Here is a 16,211-nt window from a genome sequence, read left to right on the forward strand (position 1 = left end):
AGGGACATAGACTAGCCATGTCCCACAGAGACTCACAGTTGTTCTCTGAAGATGGTGTGTTGCAGGGCGGCTCTGGAACTGAAGAGGTCATCAGGGTCATACTCCAGCATGCCGTGCAGCAGAAACAGACTGCTCTCAGAACACTGGGGAGCAGCTCGGACAGACCACTACCAGTCCTCCGCTGGAAGTTGAAGGGCATCGTACGAGACCTGGCTGAAGGGGAAATAGTCCCTTTTTCAGAAACTGACAGAATATCACTGCTGTTGTTGAGGTTGATGATAGTACTCTGCTGAAAGTTAGGCTATACACAGGCAGGGACTTCTACCAATAACAAAGTAGCAGTAGTTATAATATGTTAGCTAAATCATTTAGCGTCATGACAAGAGGTCTGCTCCACTCACGGCTTGAATTTGCGGAGGACAGCTACTTTGGGAGTTCCCAGGACATCATGGATCTTTGAGACCTGGTCCAGCTCGTTTGACCCAGGAAAGAGAGGCCAGAGGTTGCAAGGGACAGGAAGAGTGGAAGGTCTCGCGTAATCAAACTGAGAGGGTGGAGGGGGGGGTTACACAAGCTATGTCCCAATGATCCATACTTTATGGTGGTGGAAACTCCCACTAGCCCATGCCTCCACCAATCCAATGATTTTTGATTTGTGGGAAGTAGTGAACGAATGCACCCTTCAGGAGAAAGGAGATATTATTGGGACACACACATTTACAGTAAACAAGTAAGGACTAGGTTTGGGACAAGTAGAGGGTCCCACTTCCCTTCAACTAGTTATATGGCACCACCTAGTGGTGAAACACACAGGTACGTCTGTCAGAGGAAATTGTGATTGGTTCCTTATGATCTTGTACAAGACACAACCCTGGAGGCTACAGCTCTTGAAGACACACCTGTACTACAGTGGAAGAGATACTATTACCCCATTAATACATAATGAATCAATACCTGATGATCTTGTAGAAGACACAGCCGGCGCTCCAGACGTCCATCTTGTGAGAGTAGTGTCTGTCCGTTAGGAGGCACTCTGGGGCTCTGTACCAACGTGTAGAGATTTATTCTGTGTAGGGCGGGCATAAACACTCTTACACGAACCAAAGTCCCCCAGCTTCAGAGTGTCCTTCTGTTTAGGGGAGAAGACACAGAGCACTACTACTACATGTGCTATACTGGACGACCAACAGGTACTGTATGAAGCTTGCTGATGAAGGCTGGAATGTGTGGCTTTTAAATGATAAAGAAACATTTTACTGAACATCCATTTACAGAAAATAGTGACAAAAAAAATGAAGTATAGTAACTGAGTGTGTGTCATGGCATTCTAAGTGCTGTGGAGTTCTCCTCCCAACTCAATAGGTCTATGTCTGTGGGAATCTGTCTCACCTTAATATTCTCTAGTTTGACATCTCGTTGGAAGAGACCATGACGAGAATCTACATGTCAGAGTAATCAACTGAAATGACACACACACGTATCAGAAATGAGCCTGTTCTCCTATGCGATAACATTTACATTTTACACATTTAGCAGACACGCTTATCCAGAGCGACTTACAATTAGTGAGTGCATACATTTTTCATACTGGACCCCCGTGGGAATTGAACCCACAACCCTGGCGTTGCAAGCGCCATGCTCTACCAACTGAGCTACACGGGACCTGTGATTACCTGTGCATGTGGTCCAGGGACTTTCAGAGCTGGTACATGTAGTTGTGGATCCTGCTCTCTGGCATGGGGTCCTGTCGGGTTAACCCAGGGGTCAGAGGTCAGGGGGTATGGTAGAAATGAAGCACAGTTTTTACACCTCAGTCACCCCTGATAAAATCACCAGTTTACTGCTGATTCCAGCAAAGGTAAAGGCTGTGTTTCATTCCTGATAGATGTGAATGTTCCCTCCCTTTTGCCCTCTTTAACTCTGGTAGGATTGGATATGTGGAAGAAATATGACGGGAAACTAGATGGAACAACTGCTTACGACCACCAGTCTGAAATCTATGAAGGGGAGTGAATAAGGGAAGAAAGAAGGGAACCATGTTTTGGAATGAAATGCAGCCATACACTAAGAGTAGACTTAGACTAGGAGAATAACATCCTCTTTTAAATAACTCTTCATCATCAGACACATACAGTAGAGAGCAGTATGTTTGTTCATTAATATCACTAATATCAGGAGAAAGGATCAGGTTGGACATTCACTTTAATGTCATTACATCTGGTGAAGTTATAGGAGCATAACAAGAATACATACCTGAGAATGTGGAGGTGAAGTCAATGGAGGTCTCAACTTTTCCCCTTTCAGTCAGCTGACACGTCCACTTCCTGTTGTTGTCCTCCTTCTGGAGTGTCACAGTCAGAGTGATGTCACAAGGAGAACATTCTGGAGTCTCCCTGCAGATCAGTACCTGTCTCATCCACCCAGCTCAGAGTAACACCACTAATGATGTGTGAGTTACACTTTCCATAATAGGTGTGAAGAGAGCATGTTACTTTCATTGTTCCATCAGGCTTCATATCTGTCATTGATGTGGACTGGGAGACTGTGAAAGAAAAGAAGATAGTTTACTGTCACAAATACATCTACTATACCAAGCTTAATGTATTCAAACAATAATACTCACTATTTAGAAGAGACAAATAAAAAGCTTCATCCACTCCACGTTTGGTTCCATTCTTAAGGTCCTCTTGGCAGGTGTAGAGTCCAGCATCCTCAGCTCTGACATCACTAACATGTAGAGAAAAGTTAGACCCAAGACTCAGTCTGTCTGTTCTGTTGAGTTGTTTTCCTTTCCTGACCTCCCCCATTGACCTCTTCAATAGTACCAGTAGATGCATCGCTGTTATAGTTCCATGTAGTTGAGGAGCAGTCTGGAAAAACCACATTGTTACATGGCAGACTGACATCATCTCCCACTCTGGAGTACACAGAGAGTGTCTGACACCTTGATAGACAGAATATGTCTCTAATTAGAAAATGTTTCATTTGGGCACATTTTGTTAAACACAGTGCTGAACTTGTGTTTTGGACTTGAGAGAGTAACACAGTGTTTGAGATGTTACTGAAATGTCTACCAGTCACGAGAAGAGCAGTGCTGATCAGTAGCTTCATCAGAAGGCCATTATACATGTACATTTACAGTTGAGTCATTTAGTAGTTAGTGCATTCATCTTAAGATAGCTAGGTGGAAAAACCACATACTATCACAGTCATAGTAAGTACATTTTTCCTCAATAAAGTAGCTACCAGCAATGGCAGAGCTAGTTAGGGAAAAAAAAGAGAAGGGGGGTCATGTAGGATTATTTAAGATACTCTTTGAAAGGGTAGGGTTTTAGATATTTTCGGAAGGTGGGCAGGGACTCTACTGACCTAGCTTCAGGGGGAAGCTGGTTCCACCATTGGGGTCCCAGGACAGAGAAGAGCTTTGACTGGGCTGAGCGGGAGCTACCCTCCCCAAAAGTCACGCACAACACCAAATCAATAAATGGTCTTATCACATGTCTGGTAGTGTGGCTTGTGTGGTCATACAGGAGGATATTGAAGGCATTGGGAGTGAGCTGTAGGGAGTGTCAATGATGCAGCAGCGTCTCTGAATGCCTTCCAAGTCCTTGGAGAGACAAGAGACTTGATTCCACTGATATGTCATGTTGACATGTTGACTATGTCACTTGACTTATTTCCATCCTGTAAACAATTTAAAGAAAGGCAGCATGTACACAGAATTAGAGGAACGGAGGTATACCAATTATGATTAACCAATCAAGTGAATATGACCATATTAAGGCAAATTCACTACAACATCACTACACACTCTCATACAGTACATGTGAATAAGGCCTTCAACTGCTGGTGAGCTGGAGCATTCTTACCAAGGTGTCAGAAATGCTTTCCGTTTTAATACTTGTTCCATTACAGAAAAAAACATGACCTCTTAGAGGAAGTGATGCTACAATGGTGAATAGAGATACTGCTTTATGGTGAGAAACGTATGGTCCTGAGACACTCTGATAGAGGAGAGAGAAAGAGAGAGAGAGAGAGAGAGAGAGAGAGAGGACAATGGCTAACGTCCATCATTCATTTTTGGGACTGCTTGTGACTGTTTTGTACCTGCTAACAGGTAAGACAGAGGAGAGAGAGAATAACAATACTATTTATTAAGAGACCATCACTCACATTCAACACGGAAAACCATACATCGGAGAAAAAAAAGATATGTTATGTTTACATTTCTGTTGTTTTTCTGTCTACTTTTATCTTCACTATTGTATATATAATTACTTTATTATTATTCAGTACACCTGTGAAGAATATCAATAAGAATACCTATGAAATATAATGTAATCTGTATTACCAGTGAATAATCATCTGATGCCATTCTCTTGTCAGGTGTCAGTGGAAACACTCTTCCTCTGTACTCCATTGTTGGAGGTAATGTCAGTCTGCCGTGTACCAATGTGGTTTATCCAAACTGTTCCTCAACTACATGGATCTATAGCAGAGATGGATATATTGGTATTATTGAAGAAGTTGGTCATGGGAGGGTGAAAAAGGAAGAACAGAACAACAGAGCAGACAGACTGAGTTTAGGGTCTGACTGTTCTCTACATGTTAGTGATGTCAGAGCTGAGGATGCTGGATTCTACATCTGTCAACAGTTCCTTACAGAGGGTGGACCACAATATGGAGGTGATGCTCCTGTTCATCTGTCTGTTCTAACTGGTGAGTATTACTGTTCCAACTCAGTGAGTACACCCAGATACTCAAGTCAAGACACTTGAATTCATGTTTTTCCAGACAGTTCTGATAGAACAACTCTGATTCATGTCAAGACAACCACCAGTACTATGCAACAGTCTAAGTTAGACTTGTAATGTAAAAACAGCCCCAAACATATTTATAGGAAGTACTGCTTGTCTAGTGCTCTAGAGATTGGAGAAAGATTTAGCAGATTGCAGTAGAGAAAACTCTACAGGCAACATAGAGTGAGTCAGTGGATGTGGATTCATTCTGTACTGTGATGTCACCCTTATTCACCAATGAAAAGTGGGCACCCTGCTGGTATTGTATTTGCTACTATTTCCATTCTCAGTTGTATAGTAGATTGTTTGGGAGGTACAGCATTGGGCCAAAGTCAGCTGTATTACCTTGGTCAATACGCAGAGCATATACAGTATTTGTATATGCAGCCTAACTTTCATGTTTTTTATTTTAAATTTGCTGTGGTGCACTTCACACTTCTCTCTACCATTGTGAATTTCTGCTTGTCTAGGTAACGCTGACGTCCCCTTGCCAAAGCTAAACTTTAATGACATTAAAGTGAATATCAAACCTGATCCTTTCTCTTGATTTTGGTGATTAGTGAACAAGCATACTGCATGTGTCTGATGATGAAGAGTTAAACTAAAAGAGGATGTTCTTCTCCTACTGAACTACATATTAAAGACAAGGGCAATGAAGATGGTGGTGATTTCACCTTCAAGGTCTCAGGTATAAAGAAACTCAGATATAGTCCATCTTCCATGTGCCATCTGGATAAATAAAATGAATACTGCTCCTGTAAAGCTGTTTCCCAAATGTTGGGTCAGTGCTGGTCCCTCATGCTTGAGACTGGGTTATAAAAAATGTATCTATCAAAGTCAAGACACTTGAATTAATGTTTTTCAGATGGACCAACTCTGAATCCTGTCCAGACAACCATCAGTACTCAGGAGAAGTCTAAGACTGGTAATGTAAAAACAGCCCCAAACATATTTATAGGAAGTACTGCTTGTCTAGATATTGGAGTAGAGAAAACTCTACAGGCAACACCGAGTGAGTCAGTGGATGTGGATCTATTCTGTACTGTGATGTCACCCTTATTCACCAATGAAAAGTGGTCACCCTGTTTGTTTTCAACAACTATGCAGGGAGTACATAGTTTGAGTGCCAGTCTCTTTAGCTAACATTCCACTCCTTGCCACTCCTTGCAATTGCCATTGCGGGAATCTCAACATTCAATAGAGTACCACAGTATGAGCCATAATACCCATAAAACCTAGTGGTCAAACACGGAAATGGTTCCAATCGTTTTTCCATCATTACATTTTCCCATAGGGGATTTTAGAGACACTTCAAATAAGGGCTGTGTTTCGTGTAGGCTTACCCTGGCATGACGTTTTGATAATATATTCGCCTGTATTTACCCTGAAAAAATTGCCTTTAGAAAATATTCATACTCCTTGACTTATTCCACATTTTGTTGTGTTACAATTCAAAATGGATTAAATGTCTCACCCATCTACACACAATAGCCCATAATGACAAAGTGAAAACAGAAATATCTAATTTAAATAAGTATTCACACTCCTGATTCAATACATGTTAGAATCACATTGGGCAGCGATTACAGCTGTGAGTATTTCTGGGTAAGTCTCTAAGAGCTTTGCACACCTGGATTGTACAATATTTGCATATTATTCTTTTTTTAATTCTTCAACCTCTGTCAAGTTGTTGATCATTGCTAGACTGCCATTTTCAAGTCTTGCCATAGATTTTCAAGCCGATTTAAGTCAAAACTGTAACTAGGCCACTAAGGAATATTCAATGTTGTCTTGGTAAGCAACTCCAGTATATATTTGGCCTTGTGTTCTAGGCTATTGTCCTGTTGAAGGGTGAATGCGTTTCCCAGTGTCTGTTGGAAAGCAGACTGAACCAGGTTTTCCTCTAGGATTTTGCTTGTGCTTAGCTCTATTCCGCTTCTTTTTCCCCCCAAAACTCCCTAGTCTTTGCTGATGACAAGCATACCAATAACATGATGCAGCCACCACTATTCTTGAAAATATGAAGAGTGGTACTCAGTGAAGTGTTGTGTTGGTGTCACGATCGTCGTAGGGAATAGACCAAGGCGCAGCGTGATGAACGAACATGTTTAAACTTTATTATCTTTAGTGATAATAGACAACAATAAACAAAACAAGAAACGACTCGTGAAGTCCACGGTAACAATGACCAAACGGAACAAGAACCCACAAACACAAAGGGAAAACAGACAGTTTAAATATGGCTCCCAATCAGAGACAACCAACGACAGCTGACACTCGTTGCCTCTGATTGGGAGTCACTCTGGCCAACATAGAAATAAACACAACAGAAAGAACACACCCTGGCTCAACATATAGAGTCCCAGAGCCAGGGTGTGACAAGATGTTGACTATGTCACTTGACTTATTTCCATCCTGTAAACAATTTAAAGAAAGACAGCATGTCCACAGAATTAGAGGAATGGAGGTGTACCAATTATGATGAACCAATCAAGTGAATAAGACCATGTTAAGGCAAATTCACTACAACAATACAACATCACTACACACTCTCATACAGTACATGTGAATAAGGCCTTCAACTGCTGGTGAGCTGGAGCATTCTTACCAAGGTGTCAGAAATGCTTTCCGTTTTAATACTTGTTCCATTACAGAAAAAAACATGACCTCTTTGAGGAAGTGATGCTATAATGGTGAATAGAGATACTGCTGTATGGTGAGAAACGTATGGTCCTGAGACACTCTGATAGAGGAGAGAAAGAGAGAGAGAGAGAGAGAGAGGACAATGGCTGATGTCTATCATTCATTTTTGGGACTGCTTGTGACTGTTTTGTACCTGCTAACAGGTAAGACAGAGGAGAAAGAGAATAACAATACTATTTATTAAGAGACCATCACTCACATTCAACACGGAAAACCATACATCTGAGAAAAAAAAGATATGCTGAAGTTATGTTTACATTTCTGTTGTTTTTCTGTCTACTTTTATCTTCACTATTGTATATATAATTACTTTATTATTATTCAGTACACCTGTGAAGAATATCAATAAGAATACCTATGAAATATAATGTAATCTGTATTACCAGTGAATAATCATCTGATGCCATTCTCTTGTCAGGTGTCAGTGGAAACTCTCTTCCTCTGTACTCCATTGTTGGAGGTAATGTCAGTCTGCCGTGTACCAATGTGGTTTATCCAAACTGCTCCTCAACTACATGGACCTATGGATCTATTGAAGAAGTTGGTCATGGGAGGGTGAAAAAGGAAGAACAGAACAAAAGAGCAGACAGACTGAGTTTAGGGTCTAACTGTTCTCTACATGTTAGTGATTTCAGAGCTGAGGATGCTGGAGTCTACACCTGTCGACAGTTCGTTACAAAGGGTGAACCACAACATGGAGTTGATGCTCCTGTTCATCTGTCTGTTCTAACTGGTGAGTATTACTGTTCCAACTCAGTGAGTACACCCAGATACTCAATACATACTGTACATACTAGTCTTCTTTTTCAGTATCCTCGTCAACACCAGTGACAGATCTAAAGCCTGATGGAACAGTGGCGTTAAGGTGTTCTCTGCTCACCTTTGATGGAAAGTGTAACTGACAGATCATTAGTGGTGTTCATCTGTAGATCATCTGTATGACATATGCATATGCAGTACATGGTCAATGTGCCATCTGGTTCCGTAGAAATGGGTCCTGTCCCTGTAAAGCAGTGTTTCTTAAATGCTGGGTCAGGGTTTGTCCCAATGGCTTGAAACTTTTGCTCTACCAAAGTCAAGACACTTGAATTCATGTTTTTCCAGACAGTTCTGATAGAACAACTCTGATTCATGTCGAGACAACCACCAGTACTATGCAACAGTCTAAGTTAGACTTGTAATGTAAAAACAGCCCCAAACATATTTATAGGAAGTACTGCTTGTCTAGTGCTGTAGAGATTGGAGAAAGATTTAGCAGATTGCAGTAGAGAAAACTCTACAGGCAACATAGAGTGAGTCAGTGGATGTGGATTCATTCTGTACTGTGATGTCACCCTTATTCACCAATGAAAAGTGGGCACCCTGCTGGTATTGTATTTGCTACTATTTCCCATCTCAGTTGTATAGTAGATGGTTTGGGAGGTACAGCATTGGGCCAAAGTCAGCTATATTACCTTGGTCAATACGCAGAGCATATACAGTATTTGTATTTGCAGCCTAACTTTCATGTTTTTTATTTTTTATTTGCTGTGGTGCACTTCACACTTCTCTCTACCCATGTGAATTTCTGCTTGTCTAGGTAACGCTGACGTCCCCTTGCCAAAGCTAAACTTTAATGACATTAAAGTGATATCAAACCTGATCCTTTCTCTTGATTTTGGTGATTAGTGATCAAGCATACTGCATGTGTCTGATGATGAAGAGTTAAACTAAAAGAGGATGTTCTTCTCCTACTGAACTACATATTAAAGACAAGGGCACTGAAGATGGTGGTGATTTCACCTTCAAGGACTCAGGTTAAAAAAAAACTAAAATATAGTACATCTTCCATGTGCCATCTGGATAAATTCCCAAATGTTGGGTCAGTGCTGGTCCCTCATGCTTGAGACTGGGTTATAAAAAATGTATCTATCAAAGTCAAGACACTTGAATTAATGTTTTTCAGATGGACCAACTCTGAATCCTGTCAAGACAACCACCAGTACTCAGGAGCAGCCTAAGACTGGTAATGTAAAAACAGCCCCAAACATATTTATAGGAAGTACTGCTTGTCTAGATATTGGAGTAGAGAAAACTCTACAGGCAACACCGAGTGAGTCAGTGGATGTGCATCTATTCTGTACTGTGATGTCACCCTTATTCACCAATGAAAAGTGGTCACCCTGTTTGTTTTCAACAACTATGCAGGGAGTACATAGTTTGAGTGCCAGTCTCTTTAGCTAACATTCCACTCCTTGCCACTCCTTGCAATTGCCATTGCGGGAATCTCAACATTCAATAGAGTACCACAGTATGAGCCAAAATACCCATAAAACCTAGTGGTCAAACACGGAAATGGTTCCAATCGTTTTTCCATCATTCAATTTTCCCATAGGGGATTTTAGAGACACTTCAAATAAGGGCTGTGTTTCGTGTAGGCTTACCCTGGCATGACGTTTTGATAATATATTCGCCTGTATTTACCCACAAAAATTGCCTTTAGAAAATATTCATACTCCTTGACTTATTCCACATTTTGTTGTGTTACAATTCAAAATGGATTAAATGTCTCACCCATCTACACACAATAGCCCTTAATGACAAAGTGAAAACAGAAATATCTAATTTAAATAAGTATTCACACTCCTGATTCAATACATGTTAGAATCACATTGGGCAGCGATTACAGCTGTGAGTATTTCTGGGTAAGTCTCTAAGAGCTTTGCACACCTGGATTGTACAATATTTGAATATTATTCTTTTTTTAATTCTTCAACCTCTGTCAAGTTGTTGATCATTGCTAGACTGCCATTTTCAAGTCTTGCCATAGATTTTCAAGCCGATTTAAGTCAAAACTGTAACTAGGCCACTAAGGAATATTCAATGTTGTCTTGGTAAGCAACTCCAGTATATATTTGGCCTTGTGTTCTAGGCTATTGTCCTGTTGAAGGGTGAATGTATTTCCCAGTGTCTGTTGGAAAGCAGACTGAACCAGGTTTTCCTCTAGGATTTTGCTTGTGCTTAGCTCTATTCCGCTTCTTTTTCCCCCCCAAAACTCCCTAGTCTTTGCTGATGACAAGCATACCAATAACATGATGCAGCCACCACTATTCTTGAAAATATGAAGAGTGGTACTCAGTGAAGTGTTGTGTTGAATTTGCCCCAAACATAAGGCGTTGTATTAAGGACATAAAGTGAATTTCTTTGCCACATTTTTTGCAGTTTTACTTTAGTGCCTTATTGCATGTTTTGGGATTTTTTTTTCTTCTGTAAAGGCTTTCTTCTTTTCACTCTGTCATTTAGGTTAGTATTGTGTGGTAACTACAATGCTGTTGGTCCATCATGAGTTTTCTCCTATCACAGCCATTAAACTCTGTAACTGTTTTAAAGTCACCATAAGCCTCATAGTGAAATCCCTGATTGGTTTCCTTCCTCTCCGGCAACTGAGTTAGGAAGGACGCCTCTATCCTTGTAGTGACTGTGTGTATTGATACACCATCCAAAGTGTAATTATTAACTTCATCATGCTCAAAGGGATATTCAATGTCTGCATTTCTTTTACCCATCTACCAATACGTACCCTTCTTTGCAAGGCATTGGAAAACATCCCTGGTCTTATAGATGGAATCTGTGTTTAAAATTCACTGCTCGACTGAGGGACCTTACAGATAATTGGATGTGTAGTGTACAGAGATGAGATAGTCATTCAAAAATCATGTTAAACACTATTATTGCACACAGAGTGAGTCCATGCAACTTATGTGACTTGCACATTTTTACTCCTGAACGTATTTAGGCTTGCCATAGCAAAGGTGTGGAATACTTATTGACTCAAAAAATGGTTGTGCCATGCATCTGCCGCCATCACCTCATGTAGTCTTGCATGATGTCTACGTTGATGCTAATTAGCATTTTCGAACCTGTGTCACAGATTTAGCCGAGGCTGCTCCTCCTCCTTGCTCGGGCAGGCTTCGGCGTTTGTCGTCCCCGGAGTACTAGCTACCACCGATCTAGGTTTCAGCAATCATCTAGATTGGTCTGCTTTGTGTACACCTGTTTCCCATTAGTGTTGATGGTTTCCCTTTATAACCCCTGTCTGTCATTCGTTTGTTGTGTGTGATTGTTCTCCGTTTGTTTTCGGCAGGACTGTGTATTGCGATTATTGTTCCTCCCTGTTTTGGAGGTTTTGTTGTTTTGTACTTTTCATTACGTTTATTAGTAAAGTACATCTGCCAGTCTCTCGGTGTCCTGCGCTTGACTTCGTTCACCGCATACACATTTATCCTGACAATCTGAGAGTAAATAGAGCCGAATATATTCATAAAAGTCACCTTGTCCGAGAGAGATTTACAAGGTTATCAAAACATCACCCCAGGGAAAGCCTACGTGAAACACAGACCTTGTTTGAAATGGTTCTATAATCTCCAATGTGAAAAAATGAATGGTGAATAAAAGATTCAAACAATTTCCATGTTTGACTGCAAGGTTGTATGGGTATTATATCATGTCCACTGTGGAACCAAATATTATTATAGTGGTGGGGCTCTATCCACTATGGATACAACTTCCTCTGCGCTTGTGCATTATCATAATTCACATGCCTGCCACTAGAAATCCCTTTATTAGCATGTTTCTGTTAGCTTATACATCATGACAAAATACACCATATTACCAAAGATGGATCTATCTGTGATATTACCATGCTAATGTGCATGGACCTTGTAAAAAAAAACATACCTGATCCAAATGGTTGCCCAATCAGGCAGGCTAGATGCAGTAATTTCGCAATGTACATGCATTCAAAACGCCAGGCTTTTGAGCGTTTAGTCAAACAACATAGGCTATTGAATGCAGTTTACAGCCTACAGTTTTGTGCTCACTTGAAAACAATAACATTCTTCATTACATTGTGTTGTTGTAGCCTAGGTAGGATACATTTATTGTCCCTAAAAAACTGAAACAATAGGGTAGCTTTTCCAACTACATACCCAGGGATTGGGAGGGAGTGCACTCAGCGCAGCCTCCGTAGCCCACATAGTGTATCTGATCAACTTATTTTTTTCTTTCAATGTGTAAATTGACAGGATATATTCACTGCAGTATGAAGTCTAACGTTTAGTTTATTAATTATGCGCTAACATGCATACCCTTCAAATTTTGGCTATAGGCTACATCTCAATCGTGTCTGTCTTCATTTTTCTGTAGTGCAATTACACACCTGGCCTCTCCGCTGCCACGGTCCCAGGAAAAGCCAGACTACAAAAGCTTGTTGGACACTTATTCAGACATATTTAGTTAGCCTACTAATAGTGTATAGGAGGAGAGATGTACGCTTGCTGCTGTTTGCTGAATGTAAAAAAGGATACATACAGCATTAACGGGCAGAGAGTTGGAAAGGAGAAGCTCATATTTTCCTATAGTAGGCCTATCTTAACACCGGGCTACATCCTGACAAAATAGGCCTACATCATATGAGTGGCCTGCTAATGTACCTTTCTGGACCTTCTAAACTGTCGAGAACAGACCCAAACTGATCAAAATAGTTGCATAATCAAGTCTACACTGTTGGCCAACGCAGTTATTTCGTCATGAAACAAAACAGGATGTGTGAGTGGTTATTCAAATTAACCTATACATCACTGCAGTTTACAGCCTATTGACAATAATAGTATATTGATAGAGCATGGCGTTTGCAACGCCAGGGTTGTGGGTTCGATTCCCACTGGGGGGGGGGCAGTATAAAAAAATATGTATTCACTAACTGTAAGTCGCTCTGGATAAGAGCGTATGCTAAATGACTAAAATGTAAAATGTAAAAAAAATATTCACTTGATAACAATAATACATTCCTCATTGCACTGTGTTGTTGTAGCCCAATTATTTTATTGTCTAAAAACGTAGGCCTAGTATGTGTGGCTCAGTTGGTAGATTATGGCACTTGCATGGCACTTGCACTTGCAACGCCAGGGTTGTGGGTTCGATTCCCACGGGGGACCAGTAGGAACAAATATGAAAATGTATGCACTCACTACTGTAAGTTGCTCTGGATAAGAGTGTCTGGTAAATGTAGTAAATAGTGGAGGTTTGTGTGCCTGGGAACCACAGAGCGCAGCCTGGAGGAAACAGGGCAGGGTCCTTGCCATTCATGCAAGACCAAAAAATGCTGCCCCTGAAAAACTGGAAAAATCCCAGTAAGAAAAATGCCATTTAAAATACATATTTTCCAGACGTTGAAGTTAAGTTCAATTTAGGTTCTGAATGAAAGGTGAAAATACGTATATTCCGTACATTTCAAATACATATTTTCCAGAACGTTGAAAAGGCATATTTTCTGGATGTTGAAAAATACGGATTTTCCGGACGTTGAAATCAGGTTCATTTTCGGTTCTTAATGAAAGTTGAAAATACTTATTTTTCTAATGTTGAAAACACGTATATTCCAGACGTTGAAAATATGTATTTTCCGGATAATGAAATCAGGCAAATTTTTGGTTCTGAATGAAAGTAGAAAATACATAATCAAGGCTGGTCCAGACCGGACAAAATCTGAACCAAACACAGACGTCTATGATTGGTTCAGATTTGGTCCGGACCAAAAACCAATGTCCATGGAAGTGGAAATCAAGGCCTGTCCGGACTGTACCAAAAAAATATTTGCAAAAAGCGTGGGTGTCGGTCCGTGCTTACTGAGGTGTAGTCTACAGCGTTGCCTGAAATTGAATTATATGAATGCCTATGTGGTAAGTCTACCTTTTGTAAAACACCCAAAAAAGTTGTCCGGTCTGGGAAGGACCGGAAAAAGATGTCCAGAAGACGTAGTCTCGTGCTTACTGGGGTGTAGCCTACCATGTCGGCCCTCATTGGAATTTTAGGCATGCCCATCCATGTGGTAGGCCCACCCTTTGTAAAACAGGCCATTGCATTTGCTTTATTAGTCCTGATTCCTGTGACTAATCAATTTATCAATTTAAGCTCTGAATATCAGCTAACCAACTTCATCAGGAGTTATCATGAGCCTGTTTGCAATGTGTGAACACAGCTGGAAATGCAGAAGTATTTTATTTTTCGCTATGATCAGCTTGTCAAAAATTAAGCATACAAACATGACAATGGGGTGAAACTCCTGGACAACAGTTGTGATTGTCCATTCCATATTGTTCATTGTACTTTGACCTGTCCTCTTTTTAGGATATGTTGTTTGTTAACCTGACAGTGCATTCTTTATTTGATTGGGCGCCATTTAGGTTAGGCTATTTGATCAGAGAAACCTGCATGATGTAAAACGTGTCAGTCTCATTACATTGTCATACATTTATCTCCATCCTGTAGGCTACAGAAAAGGCCACACTCTTTCTACCATATGCTATATCTGCTACATGATTTATGTTAGATATTTTTTTGACGGAACCTTGGTGGAGCGCCGCAGCGAAGCGGCTCTCCAACCGCACCCTGGAGAGACGCGCTGGGAATAGACAAACAAAATATTTTGCGCCCCTGATTCTCACAGGGCGGCATCAATGCTTACCTAAAAAGCCCATATGCCACTGGTTGAGAGAAATTGTCATTGTTTTGGGGCAGAATTATGTGAGGATTTATATGTTGTTGTTGGAGGCGTCTTGGTCAGTTTAGCTCAGAAAATGCCGCCCTCGTCAATCTGCCACCGTAGGTGGCCGCGTAGGGTTTCCACCACTTCCGAATTCGCCCATTACATTTCAACTGGAGCACGCGGAGCAATACACAAGGGATTGTGGGAAGGTGAGCGGTGCGAACCCTGTTAGTAGAGCGATAAAAAAAGACAGCTCCACTCTACTTCATGCAAATTGCACGCGACCACCACTGTCGTTAACCAATCAGGTGAGGAGCAGATGTTTGCTTGAAAAAGTTCCGCTTGTCGTTAGTTCCAGACAAGCACAACCAAAAGAGATGGAGGAAAGCCGTAAGCATGAATTTTCCATGTAATATTCTACCAATTGGATTATGGTATCTTAACATTATGATTCTCATTGTCACAAGCCGTGCTAGAACTCCGGTCTCAGATGTGGAGAGCTGGGGGTAATACCCCTTAGCCACAGAGGAGGTGTAGTAGGACCCAAATGAAACACCCAAGGCAATACTCCAGGCCAGTAGATTTAATGTAAAAAACAAAGGTTCTTCGCCATTCACAAATAGTCCAACAAAAGTTCTTCTCAGAAAGAGGTATGTTAACAAAACAGGAGGCAAAACAAAATAACTCCACGAGGGGAGAAAAACAAACTAAAGATAACTTAGAAAACCTTACTTGGAAAGACACGGTGGAACAAAGCAGGAGACACATAGCCAGGACTCAATAACCAAGTGAGAAACAAGGGGAAAACACACAGCTAAAATACACAAGGGGAAACAAGGCACAGGTGACCTGGATCAAGCTAATTAGGACACACGAGGAAGAACTAAGGCAGAGGGGAACACAGATGACCTCTAGAGGCCCGGAGACAAACAGGAGGCAGGAAGCTGACAGGACCCCCTCCTCTAGGAACGACTCCTGACGTTCCTTCCAGAACACCCCGGCCCCAGGGTGCGAAAATCTCGGATCAAACCTGGGTCCAGGATGTCCCTGGCTGGAACCCAGGAGCGCTCCTCTGGCCCGTAGCCCTCCCAGTCCACCAGATACTGCAGAGAGTTCTGGACCCTCCGGGAGTCCAGTATCCGGCGGACTGTGTAGGCTGGCTGGCCGTCAATGATCCTGGGAGG

The 16,211-nt window shown here is 41.3% G+C and overlaps 1 pseudogene; it reads right to left on the bottom strand.

Moving 5' to 3' along the window:
• The window catches only part of LOC121548673, an 89,632-nt pseudogene that overhangs the window by 1,663 nt on the left and 71,758 nt on the right, over nucleotides 1–16,211 (bottom strand).

The sequence above is a fragment of the Coregonus clupeaformis genome, chromosome 33 (assembly GCF_020615455.1).
Source record: "Coregonus clupeaformis isolate EN_2021a chromosome 33, ASM2061545v1, whole genome shotgun sequence".
Classification (NCBI taxonomy): Eukaryota; Metazoa; Chordata; class Actinopteri; order Salmoniformes; family Salmonidae; genus Coregonus; species Coregonus clupeaformis.